Genomic DNA, 15,200 nt, shown 5'->3' with positions numbered 1-15,200 from the left:
ACAGTATATTCACAGTACATAATGACACTTCAGTTTTTTTAGACGTGGTCAATAAAACAATTTGTTTTGCTTAATTGTTCATATTTATAATGTGGATTTTGTTTGGGGGGGTTGTTCTCTATTAAAAGGAAGAGAAAGGGAAGGCAGATTTTGTTGATTGGAAATATATAAATATTGTTTTAAAGAAAAGAAAAAAATATTTAAAATATACTTGTTAGTTGATTCTGGCTTAATTCTATTTTTTGAACCATATTTCCTGTTTGCTGAGACCTGCATCTCCATGAGAGATCTCTCCCTAGCTTAGGGTCACGAAACCTATATAATCTTGCTGTTTATATTCCACATGCTAAACTATCCTCAGTCAGTATTCATTTTGGAAACTGTCTTCCCACTAACTGCCAAGGGCAAGATTCTGAGTCCCTAAGAGTTTCAATTCCAAAACTCATCTGTTATTTCATATAGATGATTGGGAAGGAGAAAAATTCCAAAACAAAACAAGACTCAGGGGACAAGGACCATTTTCCCCTCCTATTTATTTACATTCCTGATGAGAAAGAAAGAGAAATAGAGGGGAGAGAGAGAGAGAGAGAGAGAGAGAGAGAGAGAGAGAGAGAGAGAGAGAGAGAGAGACAGAGACAGAGAGACAGAGAGACAGAGAGACAGACAGAGAGACAGAGAAAAAAAAGAGAGACAGAGAAAGATAATCAAAGAGAGAGAGAAAGAGAAATATATGGATATTGCAACAAAGCTTTTTCCAGACAGCTTTGAGTCCACCCTATATTTACATTCTGTCCCTTCTGGGGTGTCAAAGCACACATGAAGTAGAGGGGAGGGAGGAATGTGAGCAGAAAAATTGAAGTTAATGAGCATTCCTTTCTCTTCAAATCAGTTTATAAAGATTTTCTGGAGGAGGGAACATTTTAGGAATTCCACTGATATAACCAAAAATTTATTCACCTATTCTCCATTAAAAATGAAAGATATTTATAATTTTTATACTTAGAGAGAAAACATAAATAGTTTTGTGTAGCTCTCTTTTTTCCTTTTAAATAATAACCCTAAGTCTTTCAGAGTTGATTATCTATTGTTATCATATAAGTTGTTCTCTTGGTTCTACTTCCTTCACTTTGGACCAATTCATACTTCAAGTCTTCTCAAGTTTTTTCTGAAACTATCCCGTTCAGTCTTTCTTACAGCACAGTAATATTCCATCACATTGATATAGCAGGACTTGTTCAACCATTTCCCAACTAACAGACATCCCTTCAATTTCTAAATCTTTGTTACCACAGAAAGAGAGCTTTATAGATAGATAGATAGATAGATAGATAGATAGATAGATAGATAGATAGATAGACAGATAGACAGACAGACAGACATAGATATAGATATAAATATATATACATATATGTATATATAAGTTCTGATTCTTTTTTCAAAATCTCTTTGCAATATATTCTTATTGGTTAGGTATTCTGATCCATGCAATGACCAACCACAATTCCATAGGACTTGGGATGAAATTCTGCCCACTTTCAGATAGAGAAGTGGTAGACTCTGAGTGCAGACAGAGACATTTCTTCTCTTCCTAGCTTCTTTCGTTCCTATCTTCTTCCCTCCTTCCCTACATCATTCCCTCTTTTTTCCTCCCTCCCTTCTTTCCTTCCTTACTTCTCTTTTTGGACATGGATAATAATAAAATTTGCTTTATATGACTATGTATATGTGTAATGGGCATTTGTTTTTCTTGCCTTCTCAATGTGAGAAAGGGAGCAGAGGGAGGGAGCAGGGAGAGAATTTGGAACTGAAACTAAAATTAAATTAAAATTTTAAAAACCCAATAACTTTAATATCTAGTTCTGATAGTGGAATTACTGGAACAAATATATTTAAAAGCATAATGGTAAAGTAGTTAAAGAAATCTAGTAGATGCAGAACTGAATTTGAATACTAGTTCAGCTATTTACTGAGTATTCTTGTTCAAGTAAGCTAAACTCTCAGAGTCTATTTCCTCAGGATATTTGTACTATCTACCTCATAGGACAGTTCTAAGGGAGGTACTTTACAAGCCTTAAAACATTATGTAAATGTAAATTACTGTAATCAGTTTCAAAATAATTATAAAGATTGCTCTCCCAAAAAATTGAATCAATTTAATTCAACTAGAATGTAATAGATTACCTGTTGTCCCATAGTTTCACCAATATTGAATTTTATTGTTCTAAACTACTTTTGACAATTTTATTAGTATACCTTAAATTTGTTTTAGTTTACTTTTTTCTTATTATTCCCACCTTTAAACAATTTAAGTGATTATTAAAAATTCATATTTTCTCTTCTGCAATCATTTATTTCACCATTTTTCCTCCATTGGGGAATAGGTATTACTCATGTATTTGTATCAATTTCTAAGAGCTGTAAGAAGAATATAAGATTTCTATCAGAGGTATGTATTACAAAGATTTTTTTCAATTTATTTTATTATTTTGGAAATAGTGCTTTTTGTTATGTAAAGTCATTTTACTTGTATGTAAATAAATCCATCTATTTTGTCTCTGATAATTGCTTCCATTTGTTCAACAGAAAAAATATTCTTCTTTCCACAAATGATATAAAGATGGTATTCCCTTTTTCTTTTGATTTTTGTTATGATTTCTAAAATCTTTACATCACTGATACATTTTTAACTTTTTGTAGTATGTGACATGGTATAGATATGAACTCTTCCCCTCTATACTCGCTATTATGAAATTTCCTTAACATTTTACTAAGTAATGATTCCTTGACAAGATGATGGATTGAGTATTCATGATTATTACCTTGCTGTCCCTATACCAAAATAACAAAAGTACAAAAGAAATTTTAATAGAGGGGAAAATAAAAAATAGCTTCATAGAAAGAAATTCATAGGAAAACAAAAGTTTAAAAAATGAGAGAACAAAAAGGAGCATACAATTAATTACTATTTAATTTTTTAAAAGCTTGATTTAATAAGTAAAGCTAATCTTAGAAGAGGAAAACTTGAATTCAAGTGTTGTTTCTGATATATGCTGTGTGGTCACAACCTCTCAATGCCCCAAGTAACTCTCTTAGAATCTTAGATTCTAAGCAGCTTGGTGGCACAGTGGATAGACACCAGCCAACAAGTCAGGAGGACCTGAGTTCAAAAGCAACCTCAGAACCTCAGACACTTGACATTTCCTAGCTATATGACCCTAGGCAAGTCACTTAACCCCAATTGCCTCAGAAAAAAAAATCTTAAACTGTAAGGTATAGATAAATTGTTTATTTGATGATCAATAAAATGAATTTCCATATGAGAAGTCTCCCATTACAGCTCCAAAATCAAAACACCAATTGAGAAAGAATGTGTGTGTAAGAGAGAAAAAAAAAGGAAGGGAGGAGGGAGAGACAGAGACAGACGGAGAGGCTGAGAGGAATTATACAAAAAATTGTTGTCCAGAAATGGAAACAGGACAATGTTCAAATAGATAAAACTCACAAGATATAGACATAGACAGATCCTGAACTTAACTCACCTTATAGTTATCAAGTTCTACAGCTTCAATGTCAAAATGAAGAGTTCTGCAACCAAGCAGGATGAAGCAATTTATTATCAACAAATAACATTTTGAATTGCAAAATGTTACTCAAAAAGAATAATAAATAAGAGAAATGGGAAGACCATTTTTCAGTGAGGTTAGAAATTGTAATTCTTTCCTGAGAGATTTAGAACTAAGCAGAAGCTTCAACATACAAATTCCCTGAGAAACTAAAATGTAAAATTATCTAGAAATGAATGTAAGTAAAGAGCATAGGTTATCCTAATGTTAATATAATGTAAGGATATTAAATCAATTTTAACTTGTTAGTTACATCTGATATAAGGATCATTGGTTAAAAAAAAAAACCTCTTCCCCCCCACATACAAACAAACAAACAAACAAAAAAAAAAAACAAAAAAAAAGTAATTTGGAGAAAAATCCCTTGAAACAAATATAAATTTATGTAAACACAAGGACAGGGTGGAGAGAGAAGTAGCATTTAAAAAAAATTAGTCCATATGTTAAGTTTAATAAAACAAAGACATGCAAATGGTATGGTAAGAGTAAGCTACATTTTTATCTGAGTTAGGAAAGGAAGGTTAAACAATTTCTAAATAATATAAGCTAAGGCAAAATCCCAGAATCTGCACTGGGAAGGAGGGAGGTATAGGAAAGGAAGGGTAAAGAGATTAAGAAGGATCTTGTATAAAATAAGATAAATTTTTTCTAGTATTTAATGTGGGTAAAGATGTTGTTAATGAAGAAAATCATATCACATTGTTCAAAAAATACAATTACAAGTACTATTATTTTATATAATAGAAAAGGGATGTGTGTGGATATGCATGCATTTGTAACAAACTTTTCTTTTAAAAAAAATCTAGACCTATCATTTCATTAGTTGTGGGGACTCCCAGTGTAGGAACACTATCACAAATGCAGATAGGCAACTCATCTGTAAATTATAATTTTATAGTTATATGGAATACTAATAGTTTAAGAGATTTGCCCATGATGATATAACTTGTGACTCAAAGGTAGATCTTGCTTCCAAAGCTGATACTTCAGGAAAAAACATGCAAATTATAATCTTGAATGTTAATGGACTGAATTCACCAAGAAAAGGAAGTTAGTTTGTAGAACAGATTAGAAAACAAAACGGGGGATAGAGCACCAGCTTTGAATTCAGGAGGTTCAAATCTGGTCTCAAACACTTAACACTTCCTAGCTGTGTGACCCTGGGTAAGTCACTTAATCCCAGCCTCAGAAAAAAAAAAAAAAGAAAAGAAAAGAAAACAAGATCAAAAACAATTAGCTACTTGTAAGAAACATATCTAAATAATTATTATTTATTAAAGATGAACTCCCATAGGAAAAAATTATTATTTCCTAATGTTTTACTTTTTGGGGTAATGAATCATTAATAATTTTTATATATTTAATTCTATAATGGCATTTTTCTATTCTTTTCCCAAAACTAATTTTCATCTGGTACTGCAGAATCTGGATGTTGTAGTGGATAAGGAGGTTCCTTAGAGTCTGCAGGCCCTAGGGTCAAGCCCTTCCTCTGTCATATACTGGATGTGTGATCCTGAAGTCTCAGCACCTTTCAGTGTCCCAGGCCATGATTTAAGAGTAACCATTGTAAAGAAAGTGAGCTGCATTCAGATTTCTCATTTGAAAGTTTCTCTATACCAATGATATAATAGACTTGGTTCCTATCCCTATTGCATCTGATATTAAATAATTTTGATTATTTCTCCTTTAGAATATATTTGAAATTTAATAGTAGGTGTTGTCCTTGGGCATTTTTTTTTTTGTTTTCCTCTAGTACTCTTGTCAATACATTATCAATGTAAATTTTATTATTGGTTTACCTAACACAAGGGAATCCCTTTTATCTTAATTGAATTAAAATTTTATTTAATCAAATTTACATACAATCTATAAATGTGAAACTTTGGCATTTTTGCTCTACCTAACTCATGGGCAAGTGATTTTCTCTTCAAATTCCTTTATTCCTATAAAAATGCTGAAAAGTTATCTTTGCATAGTCCTTTATAGCTTCATGTCTAATTACTTGATGTGTCTTATCATTACTATTAATAGCATTTCTCTATCAAATATTTCTAATTTTTGTTAGTAAAATAAAAAAGATCAATATTTTGTGCTTTTTTCTCATATGCTTATTAAAATAATTGTTTCAATTAACTTTTATTGAGTTTTTGGATTGTCTAGGCAGACAATCATGTCATCTGAATACAGCAATACTTCTGTTTTGAAATGCCATATTATAGCAGTTAACACTCCTAAGACTATGTTCCTATTTATATGCATTTTAGTGAAAGCTCTTCTAATGTTTCTTCATTGCAAATGATGTTAACTCTTTGTATTAAATAGATTCTTTGTCATTGAATTTTAATTTCTTATTATAAATTGAGACAGTCTGGACTAGATAACCTATTGAGTCTTTTCTGGCTCTAAAACTTTTTGTTTTAAGGCAGGTGGGTAGCACAGAGGATAAAGCACTGGGCTTAAGTGAAAAATCTAACCTCAGACCCCTACTAAATATGTGACTGGGTAAGTCACTCAATTGCTGTCTGCCTCAGTTTCTTCATCTGTTTTATGGTGATGACAATAATAATATCTACATTTCAGGGCTATTATGAGGATGAAATGAAATAATGTTTGTAAAGAACTTAGCATAGTGTCTAATTCATAGTAAACACTTAATAAATATCTCATCCCCAATCACTTAACTCTTCCAAGTATCTCTCTTGCTTATTTTTTTTAAGATGTAGGGTTTTCTATATTAATTTTTAAGGTTTTTTTTTCAGAATATTTGGGCTTGCTTGTATAAAACTGTATTTTAACAATTCTCATCAGTATATTTCCAGTTAACAATCAGCCAGAAGACTAAAAATTAATTCTTAGCAAAGATATTTCTTCAAATGGTATAACAAGAATAATAGTTATAAAATACCTTCTTCCATTAATTAGGGGATATTCTACCCCCAAATATACATGGAGTTTTTGGGAAAAATGGGTTCAAACTTAGAGCACAATAGTAATGAGGCACAGGTAATGAGACACATTTGTAGAGTTTTATGCAGCCCTACCTGAATGTAGCTTTCTGCTGTGCAAAATGCTCAACTGGGTTCCTGTGATTCACTCCTTTCAAGGGTCATGTTCCTTGAAGCTACTTGTGTGTGTTCCCTGCTGGAAAAGGTGTATCCAACTGATTCAGTAGTTTCCTTTTAAAGTTACATAGCCAGGTTAAAAAAAAAAAAAAAGTAAAGAAAAGACTCTTCAAGGGTTTACAACTTTACAACATTGAGCTTTGACTCAATCAGAGAGGTGTTCACACTTCATAAAAAGATCACAGAATTTTACATCTTGTTAACATATTAACTAAATTCTATGACTATATAAACTAAGCTGAAGGAAATGAGGACTAAGAATCATAGCCCTGATCCCTTATATATAGATTTGCTGGGAAATAGTTTCTGGGGTTGAGACTCATGTCTTTAAATTTTATATATTTCACCATCTATTTTTTTCTTATTTTCTATAGATTTTTAGAGGAAAACTTGGTGAAATCCTTATTGATATTTTTATATAACCAATTTTGTTTTTTTTTCCATTCTGGGGAGCTAACATTCTGGTATTTGTCATAATAGTTTTGCAACATAGTCATAAAGTGTCAATTGAATTTGAATTTTAAGTTTCTCTTTGCTGGTATATTATGACTTTCTTTAGTTTACTTGTTGTCACTTGTTTTTGATGATATGAAGAATTTTCTGAACTATAGTGATTAGCTAGTTTCACTCTTTGATGTTTTTCTAAGACTCCAATAATTTGAATATTTGTCCACTTATTTCTAAATGCTTCTCAATTTCTTTCCAGTTATTTTCTGACTTTGTTTTTCCATTTTAAATTCATAATCTGCTTTTCTGTCTTCCAATTTATTCATGCAGCCTTTGGTTACATCCATTTCTATTTTCAAATTATCTATGCTATTTGCTATAATCTCCAAAGAGAAAATGTTTCCTCTAGTTTCTCAGGGAATTTCTAAGCTAAAGTTGCTTCTCTTTTATTCCATTCACAATTTTCTACCTAGTTTTTAAAATTTATTTATTAGTTTTTGACATTTACTTTTATAAGATTTTGATTTTATTTTTTCTCCCTTCCTCTCCCTACCCCTCTTCAAGACAGTAATCAATCTGATATAGGTTAGACAAATACAATCATATTAAACATATTTTCACATTAGTCATGTTTTGAAAGAAAAATCAGAATAAAAGAGAAAAGCCATGAGAAAGAAAAAAGCAACCAAAAAAGTAAAAACAGTATGCTTTAATCTGCATTCAGACTTCTTTCTCTGCATGGCATTTTCCATCATGAGTCTTTTTTTCTTTTTCTTTTTCTTTTTTTATGATCACTTCATTTAGTTAGCGAGTGGGTTTTTAACATTCATTTTTATAAGATTATGAGCTCCAAATTTTTTCTATCCCTCCTTCCCTTATCTTCCCCTTCCCTAGAAAGCGAATAATCTGATATAGATTATACATGTACAATCATTTTAAACATATTTCTATATTAGTCATTTTGTGAAAGAGAAATCAAAAATCAAAGTGGAAAAAATGAGAAAGAAAAAGGAAGCCAAAAAACAAAGCAAAAATAGTATGTTTTTATCTGCATTCAGCCTCCATAGTTCTCTCTCTGGATGTGGATGGTATTTTCCATCCCAAGTCAATTGGAATTATCTTGGATCAATGTATTGCTGAGAAGAGCCAAGTCTATCATAATTAATCATTTCATGAGATCATTGTATTGCTGCCAAGAACAAGGTCTATCAAAGTTGACTATCCACACAATGTTGCTGTTGCTCTGTACAATGTTCTGGTTCTGCTCACTTCACTCAGTTCATGTAAGTCTTTCCAATTTTTTCTGAAATCCGCTTGCTCATCATTTCTTATAGAAGAATAATATTCCATTAGCTTCATATGCCACAATTTGCTCAGCCATTCCCCAAGTGATGGGCATCATCAATTTCCAATTCTTTGCCACCACAAAGAGAATTGCCATAAATATTTTTTACAGATGAGTACAAAAAAACCTTTCCCCTTTTTTATGAGCTCTTTGGGATATAGACCTAATTTCTCTCCAATTTTAATTTTTTATTGAATTCCTTCACTTTGTATCCACAGAGAGCACCCACAATTCTCATTGCCCTCACTAACAAGGATTTCATGCTCGAATAAGTACATCTCTTTATTCAAGCTATAAAAATCCTTATTGATATCACTAATGAGCATTTAGTTTTTGTCTTAGCTCTTGAATAAAATATGAAATTTTTGATAAGTTGTATCCTTTCATAAGGTATGGTTCTTTCAGAGTCTTGTCCTGAGTTGCCCAACTGATACCCCATGAAATCAATAGATGTGGACTAAAAGAGGCAGTAACAAATCTTGTTCTGAACTGAACCGTTACTGATTATATGGAAGCTTTTCCTTTTGCTCTGGGAATCTAACCCAAATTCATATATTCAAAGGTTGGGGGGGATGGGCCAAATTCTGAAGTTTCCAAGGGAAATTTTGGATGAAAGACATGAGCCAAAAAAGGAGATTTTGGGGGGAAAGCCCCCCAAAAACCAAAAAGCCCATAGTTGAATTAAGAGCTTTGGTTCTAGGCCATGGACTGTAATCTTTTTGAGGTTTCCTCTCAGGATTTCTTGCATTTGTTTCTGATTCTTCCTTTATGCATTTCTTTAATTTTTTTTCTTTAAACAGCTTATATATGTATGTGTATATACACATATACACACAAATATATTATGCATACATGTTTGTGTGTACATATGTAATAATAATAGCTATCATTTATATAGTTCCTACCATGTGCCAAGCACTGTGATCCATGATTTGCAAATATCATTTCATTTTATTTTCACAGCAACCCTGGAAGGTCGGCACTATTATGATTCACTTTTTAATAATAATAATAACAATAATTGTTAACACATATAGAGCTTTCTATGTTCCAGGTAGTGTATGCTAAGATTTACAATTATTCTATCATTTGATCTTCACAATAACCCTGGAAACTAGGTATTATTGTTAATATTTTTACAGATGAGGAAAGTGAGGCAGAGACTAAGTGATTTGCCCTGGATCACACAATTTATAAATTTGTAAGGTTATATTTTAACTCAAGGTTTCCTGACTCCAAACACAGCATGTATATTTATATGTATGTATAGATAGATAGATAGATAGATAGATAGATAGATAGATAGACAGACAGACAGACAGACAGACAGACAGACAGACAGATAGATAGATAGATAGATAGATAGATAGATAGATAGATAGATAGATAGATGGAATTTTATATTACACCTCCTCTTCAGTTTTCATTTTGTTTCCATTAATTTTTGAAAGCGATCCTGAGTCTAATTCCCTTAAAGCCTCCCATCCTTCAGTCTTCCTGGATATCCCTAGCATCAGAGACTTGATGGGTGAAGTCAATATAGTGTCACTAACCACAAATATGAAGTGAACAGCCAAAAAGCAGAAATGAGTAGGGAATCAGCAAACAGATGCTTGCAAGCTGTGTAGGTCCTAGTGGATGTGGTGTTTGAGGTCTGGGCGTGGGGAGGTAAGAACCACATCCACACTCAATGAAGAAGGGGAGATTTCAAGGCTATTTGGCTGGAGTTAGGCTGGGCCATGTCCAACTTAGTGATTTCTAAGGCAGAATCAAAGTAGGATGGAAAAACTGTTTCCCAAGAAGTCCACTGTGGTATAAGGATAAAGTTGTGAAGAAGGAAGGGAAGTTAGGATCAACCTTCTGTTTAGACAAAATGCATAGATGACCACGTCGTGAGATTTCAGTTTCTTTGGGAGGGGGATTCCCCCTGTAAATATATTGTCACCACCAATTTGTCTCTTATATCTGAAATTCAATTATTAGCTTTTCCTTCTCTTTGGGTATGAGCTGTCTAGGATTATTAAAAATGTTAATCACATTGGAAGAAAGAACATGCTTAGTTTCTCATACCTCAGTGTGAAATTACATATCAGAGTCTTTTTCTAAATTTTTATTTATTTATTTATGCTGAGGCAACTGAGGTTAAGTGACTTGCCCATGATCACGCAGTTAGGAAGCTAAGTGTCTGAGGGCAGATTTGAATTCAGGTCCACCTGACTTCAGGGCTGGTGCCCTATCCCCTGTGCTACCTAGCTGCCCCAAGTCCTTTCTTGGAAGAGTACTTGTTAGAAAATGGGAAGACACTTCAGAAAAGGGAGGGAAAGATTTCATTATATTCATTTCATAAATTCCAACAATCCTTTGGTTTGAGCAGGATGATAAGATACAAGGGGGCAGCTGAATGTATCTCTGAGCCCCTTTCTCTTTTAGCATAAAGGTTATGTGTGTCTATTCTTAGCTGGGACTTCCATTTCTCCATACCTAAAATGAACCCCACTGCAGCATAGGCTGTACCATGATACTACAAGTTCCTTCCAGGCATGCCATGGCAAACTCCCCAGCACAACCCACTGGGCAGACCATATACTCTGAACCCAGAAAGTGGGGATGGGGAAGAAGGGTCCTACTGACAAGCCTGATGAAAGTGTCTCCCCTTTGTTCTAAAAACTAAGTTTGGCAGCTTGTCTCAATCGAAGAGATTCATATCCATTCAGAAAACACAAATGTCTCCATCTAGGCCAGGTTTAAATTAGCTCACTGGACTGTGCTCAGCTGGTTATAATTCTAGTCCCACAGGCTCTGGGGTTTCACTTTTAACATTGATTTATGGGAAACACAAGTTTGCCTGAAATCCATCTGAATTCTTTCTGTGTGAAGCAATGATAACTGTGGGAAGGGAGGGGACCAGCACTCAGAGGATGAAGACCTAGCACATTGAAATCTCCCCAAATGGCTCCAACTTACTGGCCATGATGTCCATAGTCAGATTCAAGCTGCTTTTTTTCAGAGCTCAGTATCTAGAGCTTAGCCTCACAAGCAGTTTAGCTCCTTTTCTTCTGGGAGAGGTGGAAGCTGGGTGATATTAATTCTCAGATCAGGACTCTATCCTAAGGGGGACATGTGAAATAAGGAGGGCAGAGGAGGGGGAAGAGAAGTGGACAGGCTGGGAGCACAATTTCTTTAGATCGCCTACAAACCAGTAGTCACTGATGTCTACCTTAAACCCTTAGTATGCTTCACTAAATGCTTTTATCATCTCTTCTAGTAAGGGGCAGGATGGGAAGTAAGCTTATCCAAAGAATACTCCCATAGAAAAAAAAACATGCAGAATACTTTGGAGATGGGAGTCATTTTGCAAAGGACGTGAGTGTAAATCCCTGTCCCAAGGCCCAGAATGGCAGAAGACTCTCTCTCCTTATTGATGGTGATGAAAGCCCCACCCTAGATGGGCAATGTTGGTAAGAGGCAGGGAGCTTCAGTTCTCAATCAGTCCCCCTCCAAGGGAGAGTCCCTTTTGAATCTTTGTTGGAACTCTCCAAGAAAAAAATCCCTTTCAAGTAACCCTTGGGGACTCATCAGGCTTTCAGTCTTCTTCAAGTGTTGAGTTGCTTTGGGCAATCTTGACTTCCAGCTTCAAAAGGAAATATGGAAGAAGCTGACCCCATTTCACATTGCTGAAGAAAAAGACTTGGAGAAGATGAGAGGAGCAGGCAGCCTTTCTCAAGTCCCTATTCCCAGCTCTAGAGACTTGGGGTTTGCCCTTGCATGAGATCTAGAATTATTTCTCTTGGTTGAGCTGCTATCTTGTTCCCAATGGAAGAGTTCCTTCACTCGGTGTTGTCTGGTATATATTCTCATCTCTGTGCCTTCTCTGATTTCTGTTTTGCTACAATTTGGATAAATGGATTTCTTTGCTATTCTTTATATGTGTTCACTATGAAACTAGTATTAGGTGAAGAAAATATCAAAACTTAGGTATAGAGCTTGAAGTCTTCTCTTCCCCCAAAAATAACAAAATGATCAAAAGTTGGCTCATATCTAAACAATTTTCCGAGACAAACAATATTAAGGGAGCAGAAAGATAGAATTCTAGCCTGATACCTCCTCTTTCTGAGGAGGGCAGAGAGTAGCTTTTAGTTGCAACCTCCTCCTTCCCTTTCTGGCAGGAATGAAACTCTCCCTTGAAGAAGGGTGGGGGGAAAGCAAGAGATGTCTATTCTGCCTCCCTTGAGCCACACACAATGGCAGAAGTTTTCAGCCATATGTGAAGCTTCACTACACATGTGGGACCCACCTGCTCATTTCTATCACCACATAGAGTACTATGGAAGCTGTTGGGTACCTCGGAACAGGAGCTTCATAGGCATTTAATAAATGCTTATTGACTGACTGAATTAAATGCATAATATATGCCAGGCACTAAAAGCTGGCAATATAAAGAAAGATAAAAGAGAGTCCCTGCTCTCAAGGAGTTCACTGTCTAATGGGGGAAATAACCTGCCAACAACTATGTTTAGTAAAACTATACACAGACCGATCTCAGAGATAAAATGAATTTGATTCCAGACCATGGTAATAAAGCAAAGATCATAATAAAATGAGTCACAAATTTGTTGGTTCTCTAGTGCATAAAAAACTTATATTTATACTATACCATAATCTATAAATATGCAATGGTATTTTTTTCAGCTTTGTAATTTTTTTAATCTTATTTTTCCCCAGTTACATATTTCCTAAAAGTTGGCATTCATTTTTATAAGATTTTTAGTTTCAAATTTTTCTCTCTCCCTCCTTCCCTCCCTGTCTTTCTCCCTACTCCTACTCTCTTCTGAAGATGGTAGACAGTTTAAAATGGTTTATACATGTGCTATCATGTAAAACATATTTTCATATTAGTCACAGTTGTGAAAGATATAGATCAAAAGGAGAAAAAACCCACAAGAAAGAATCAAGTAAGTGGGGAAAAAATGCACTTCAATCTGCATTCAGAGTCCATCAGTTCATTATCTGGATATGGATAACATTTTCCTTCATAAGGCTTTTGTACTTGCCTTGGATCATCGTGCTACTGAGAACTGAATCAATCATAGTTGCATCCCACAATGTTGCTGATCCTGTGTACAGTCTTTTCCTGGTTCTGCTCACTTCACGTTGTATCAGTTCATACAAGTCTTTCCAGGTTTTTCTGAAATCTGCCTGTTCAACATTTCTTATTGTATTGTGGTATTCCAATACATTCATATGCCACAGCTTGTTTAGCCGTCCCCCAAATGATGGGCATTTCTCCATTTCCAATGTCTGGCCACCATGAAGAGAGCTGCTGTAAATATTTCCGAACAAGTAGCTCCTTTTCTATTTTTTTATGATCTCTTTTAGATACAGACCTAGTAGTGGTTCTGCTGGATCAAAGGCTACATACAGTTTGTTTGCCCTTTGGGCATAGTTCCAAATTGCTGTCCAGAATGGCTGATCAGTTCACAACTCCACACATGGTACATTAGTTCTTCAGTTTTCCACATTCTCTCCAACATTTATCACTTTTCTTTTTTGTCATATTAGAAGTTTAAATTTTACCTAGGAGCAGGAGGCAGATCTGAGGAGGGAGAACATTCTAGGTATGGGAGACAATCAGTGAAAATGCAGAATCAGGAGTTGGAGTATCTTATTTCAGGATCATGTTCCTTGAATAGTAGAAAGGCCAGAGTTACTAGATAATAGAATAGGTGATGGAGTATAAATTGTAAGGAGATTAAAAAGGTTGGGAATGGGCACGGGTTACAAACTTTTAATGACAAAGGATTTTATTTTTTATCATATAGATGACAGGATTGATTAAATGCAAAGGTTACATGGACATACTTGTGGCTTAAGAAAATCGCTTTGATCCACAGCTGACTGGAGGATAGTCTGAAGTGGGGAGAGACTAAAAAATACCCACAAATCCTCTAGGTTTGTAAAAGGAAATTAAAACAGGAACAGACTTTGGCTATCCAGTGAAAAAGTCCATCAGTCAGTCCCAAGTATTGATTAAGTATAGTGTCAGGCACAGTTCTAAGCTCTGGAAATGCAAATACGAGGGGAAAAAAAGAGCTGTTCTCTTCCAGGAGCTTACATTCTAATGGGGAGAGGTAAGGGAAAGAGAAGATAATAGGTATTTTTTAAAAAAGGTGAAAAGTAAGTGAAGAGAGAAAGGAAAAGTAATGGTGAGATATGCCTTCTTTCTATACAGGGTCTGGAAGAGGTCTGGGGCAGAAGGTACTTCCGAGATATGAGTTTCAGGGTTGAAGTGATCTTCCAAGATGAAGAAGTTTCTGGGGACATGATAGAAAAGTCCCATTTGCAAGCTGGTGAGAAATGAATGCCATCAGAAATGCATTGAATAGATAGGTGGTGTGGTATAGAGTTTCTTAAATTTTTCCACTCCCAACCCCTTTTTCACCAGAGAAATTTTATGCATACCAGATACATAGGTATATAAAATGGGTATAAAGCCAAACATTTATTGATAATAAATCACAGGGGCAGCTAGGTGGTGCAGTGGATAGAGCATCAGCCCTGAATTCAGGAGGATCCAAGTTCAAATCTGGTCTCAAACACTTAACACTTCCTAGCTGTGTGACCCTGGGCAAGTCACTTAACCCCAGCCTCAAAAAACAAAAGCAA

The sequence above is a fragment of the Sminthopsis crassicaudata genome, chromosome 2, assembly GCF_048593235.1.
Source record: "Sminthopsis crassicaudata isolate SCR6 chromosome 2, ASM4859323v1, whole genome shotgun sequence".
In the NCBI taxonomy this organism is placed as follows: domain Eukaryota; kingdom Metazoa; phylum Chordata; class Mammalia; order Dasyuromorphia; family Dasyuridae; genus Sminthopsis; species Sminthopsis crassicaudata.
The sequence above is the reverse complement of the archived record's forward strand: the minus strand, read 5'-3'. Positions refer to the sequence as shown.